The sequence below is a fragment of the Pristiophorus japonicus genome, chromosome 12 (genome assembly GCF_044704955.1).
Source record: "Pristiophorus japonicus isolate sPriJap1 chromosome 12, sPriJap1.hap1, whole genome shotgun sequence".
Classification (NCBI taxonomy): domain Eukaryota; kingdom Metazoa; phylum Chordata; class Chondrichthyes; family Pristiophoridae; genus Pristiophorus; species Pristiophorus japonicus.
The window spans coordinates 113,671,196-113,676,020 of NC_091988.1; the positions used below are offsets into that span (position 1 = coordinate 113,671,196).

At 47.5% G+C, this 4,825-nt stretch overlaps 1 pseudogene; it reads right to left on the minus strand.

Moving 5' to 3' along the window:
- Nucleotides 1–716: 716 nt before the first annotated feature.
- LOC139277427 (zinc finger protein 154-like) lies at nt 717–1,724 on the minus strand (annotated as a pseudogene).
- Between the last annotated feature and the right edge of the window lie 3,101 nt (nt 1,725–4,825).

The following is a 4,825-nucleotide window of genomic DNA, read 5'->3' on the forward strand; positions in this document are numbered from 1 at the left end:
TTCAACTATCCTAAAATCATTGACTCTCAGAAATTTACGGCACAGAAGGATTTCATTCATGTCCATCGTGTCTGTGCCAGCCAACCAGTGAGGGACTGGAACTCACTGCCTGAAAAGGTGGTCGAGGAAGAAACCCTCAGCGCATTTAAAAGGTACTTAGCTGTGCCCTTGAAGTGCCGTAACCTACAGGGTTATGGACCAAGAGCTGGAAACTGGGATTAGGCTGGGTAGCTCTTTGTCGGCCGGCGTGGACACAATGGGCCGAATGGCCTCCTTCTGTGTCGTAAACTTCTATGATTCTACACCAATCCCCTCCTTTTTGATATAAACCCACCCACAGTCACTGACACCAATCTCCTCCTGTCTGATATAAACCCGCCACCTAGTCACTGACACCAATCCCCTCCTGTCTGATATAAACTCACCCACAGGCCCAGAAAGATTAACCTCAGCCGGTAACTGGGACTGGACTCGCCTCCATTCCTGTGCCGAGGGGATTGCTGTACCCGACGGGAGGGCCAACATTTGGGGACAGATTCCTCACCAATTCCCATTCCTCTTTCTAGGGGATAATGGAGGGGCCTCTGAGTGTAATGTGCAAATCAGTAAGAATTGTCAGCGAGGATCAATCAGCACTTTCTCATTGGAGATGTTAAAAATCAATGAAACCTTTCAGACACTGAATTGTGGATCTTGTACCAAAGATCAATTTAGGATTGAAGTAAAAGTTCATCATTTTATTGTAAAATAATTTCTGCTGAGAGTCGCTGAATTAAGGGGAAAGATCACAGACAGTGGTTCATAAAGGGACACTGTAGCCCCGACAACACAATGAGCTACATATCCAGAATATTAAACTGCAGCCCAGTTATAGGGTTATCATCAACAGAAACAAACCCGACTGTCAGAGTGAACAGAGTGTGATTAACAGCAGCAATAACAGCAGAATCCAACCCCTTCAGTCACTTGTGAACTTGTTGGTGTCTCAGCAGGTTGGATGACCTAGCGAATCCCTTCCCACACTCTGAGCAGGTGAACGGCCTCTCCCCAGTGTGAACTCGCTGATGTGTCAGCAGGTTGGATGAGTGAGTGAATCCCTTCCCACACTCGGAGCAGGTGAACGGCCTCTCCCCAGTGTGAACTCGCTGGTGTCTGACCAGGGTGGATGATTGAGCAAATCCCTTCCCACACTCGGAGCAGGTGAAAGGTCTCTCCCCAGTGTGAACTCGCTGATGTTTCAGCAGCTGGGACGAATTAGTGAATCCATTTCCACACATGGAGCAGGTGAATGGCCTCTCCCCAGTGTGAACTCGCTGGTGTGTCAGCAGAGTGGTTGACTGACTGAATCCCTTCCCACATATGGAGCAGGTGAACGGCCTCTCCCCGGTGTGAACTCGCTGGTGTGCAATGAGGTTGGATGAACATCTGAATCTCTTGAAACACTCGGAACAACTGAACGGTCTCTCGTCAGTGTGAACTCGCTGGTGTGACTGGAGGCAGAATGACTGAGTGAATCCCTTTCCACACTCGGAGCAGGTGAACGGCCTCTCCCCAGTGTGACTGCGTCGATGATTTTCCAACTGGGACGGGTAATTGAATCCCTTCCCACAGTCCCCACATTCCCACAGTTTCTCCGTGGTGCGGGTGTCCTTGTGTCTCTCCAGGTTGGACGATCAGTCGAAGCCTCGTCCACACACACAACACGTGTACGGTTTCTCCCCGCTGTGAATGGTGATGTTTTCAGGCTGTGTAACTGGTTAAAGCTCTTTCCACAGTCAGTGCACTGGAACACTCTCACTCGGGTGTGTGTGTCTCGGGCCTTCTCCAGTCACACTGATGTTTGAAATCTTTCCCCACAGACAGAACAGACAAACATTTCTCCTTCCATATTGAAAGGCCGCTGATATTCCGGTCCTGGTGAATGGAGTGACTCTGTCAGATCTTGACGTGATGTTTGGTTTGAGTTTCCCGCCTGCAAATCCTCCCCTTCTAATATCTGTAAAAGGAATTTACAAAAGTCATCACTATGGAACATTCTTTCTTCTCTTGTTCCCCTAAAGTTGTAAATCCCCCCCCCCCCCCCCACACACTCTCACTCCTCCCTGTGCCGAAATCCAAACCCATCGCACCATCTCCAACATTTTTCCTTTCAGTCATCTCCTCTCCCTCCCCTGAAGGCACTGACTCTGGCTGGGTTCAGTTCTACACTCACTGGTTCCCCTCCCCTGAAGGTACTGGCTCTGGCTGGGTTCAGTTCTACACTCACTGGTTCCCCTCCCCTGAAGGTGCTGACTCTGGCTGGGTTCAGTTTCTCTCCAATACATTACCCACGTGCCAAATCCCCATGTGTGAATTGCGATCGCGAGTGCGAGTGTGATAAAGGCACCACCCAGTGCGACTGAGTGAAAGGAACAGGATGGGCCCAGGTTTAATCCCGTCTGCACATCCTCCTCACCTTCTCATATCCTTCTAATACAGAATGTGACTCATTACTAACAGGAAGGATGTTACTTTAACTACTAATGCAGAACGGTGAGACATTGTCACTCTAAATGTCACAAATAGTTACATTATGAAGGGGAATTGAGCGTGATGTTGGCGAGTGGTGATTGATTGCCCTGGGATCCAACAGGAAGAGAGGTCAGAGGCTGAACAGAGACATGGAGCGAGGGAAATGAATGACCTTTAAACACCTGGTCCACTTGACACTGGAGTGTCTGAAACTCGGAACAGGAACTACAGGGAAACACAATAACAAAATACGGACGAATGTTAAACTGGAGTTCTCCCTGGTGTCCTGGCCAATATTTATCTCTCAATCAACAGAACAAAAAAAATTATAGAAACATAGAAATTTATAGCGCAGAAGGAGGCCATTTTGGCCCATCGTGTTTGCGCCGGCCGACAAAGAGCCATACGACCCTTGGTCAGCAGCCCTAAAGGTTACATATAAACCTATGAACAATAACGGAAAGGCAAAGAGCATCCAGCCCAACCAGTCCGCCTCACACAACTGTGACACCCCTTATACTGAAACATTCTACACTCCACCCCAACCGGAGCCAAGTGATCTCCTGGGAGAGGCAAAAACCAGATAAAAACCCAGGTCAATTGGGGAAAAGAAATCTGGGAAAATTCCTCTCCGACCCATCCAGGCGATCGAAACTAGTCCAGGAGATCACCCTGGCCATATTCGAGTCCCTGCAGTACTTACCATTATATCTGCTCCGTCCAACAAAAGGTCATCCAGTCTAATCCCAATTACCAGCTCTAGGTCTGACACCCTGCAGGTTACTGCACTTCAAGTGCCCATCCAACCATCTCTTAAAAGTGGTGAGGGTTTCTGCATCCACCACTCTTCCAGACAGCGAGTTCCAGATCCCCACAACCCTCTGCGTAAAGAAGCCCCCCTCAAATTCCCTCTAAACCTTCCACCAACCACCTTAAAACTATGCCCCCTCGTAATAGACACCTCCACCAATGGAAATAGACCCTTACTATCCACTATGTCCAGGACCCTCAATATTTTGTACACCTCGATGAGGTCTCCTCTCAACCTCCTCTGTTCCAAAGAGAACAAACCCAGCCTATCTAATCTATCCTCATAATTAAGATTCTCCATTCCAGGCAGCATCCTAGTAAATCTCCTCTGAACCCTCTCTAGTGGAGTCACGTCCTTCCTGTAATACGGTGACCAGAATTGCACGCAGTACTCCAGCTGTGGCCTAACCAAAGTATTATACAATTTAAGCATAACCTCCCTGCCTATATTTTATGCCTCAGCCAATAAAGGCCAGCACTCGTATGCCTTCTTAACCACCTTATCAACCTGGCCTGCTACTTTCAGGGATCTGAGGACAAGCATTCCAAGGTCCCTTTGATCATCTACACGATTAAGTGGCCTATCGCTTAATGTGTATACCCTTTCCTTATTAACCCTCCCAAAGTGCATCACCTCGCACTCCTCTGAATTAAATTCCACTTGCCACTGCTCTGCCCACCTGACCAGTAGATTGATATCCTCCTGCAGTCCATGACTTTCCTCTTCATTATCAAACACACAGCCAATTTTAGTGTCGTCTGCAAACTTCTTAATCATATTCCCTATATTCAAATCTAAATCGTTGATATATACCACAAAAAGCAAGGGTCCCAGTGCTGAGCCCTGCGGAACCCCACTGGAAATGTCCTTCCAGTCACAAAAACATTCATCAATCATTACCCTTTGCTTCCTACCTCCAAGCCAATTTTGGATCCAACTTGACACTTTGCCCTCGATCCCATGGGCTTTAACCTTCATGACCAGTCTACCATGCGGGACCTTATCAAAAGCTTTGCTAAAGTCCATATATACTACATCGTATGCACTACCCTCATCGACCCTCTTGGTTACCTCCTCAAAAAATTCAATCAGGTTAGTCAAACATGATCTTCCCTTAACAAATCCATGCTGACTGTCCCTAATTAATCCTTGCCTTTCCAAATGCAGATTTTTCATGACTTTCAGGATATTTTCCAATAATTTTCTCACCACTGAGGTTAGGCTGACAGGCCTGTAATTACTCGGCCTATCCCTTTCTCCCTTCTTAAACAAGGGTACTACATTAGCAGTCCTCCAGTCCTCCGGTATCATGCCCAAATCCAAAGAGGACTGGAAATGATGGTCAAGGCCTCTGCTATTTCCTCTTTTACTTCGCTCAACAGCCTGGGATGCATTTCATCCGGGCCTGGGGACTTAGCTACTTTCAAAGCTGCTAAACCCCTTAATACTTCCTCTCTCACTATATTTATTTCATCCAGAATATCACACTCCTCCTCGATAGCA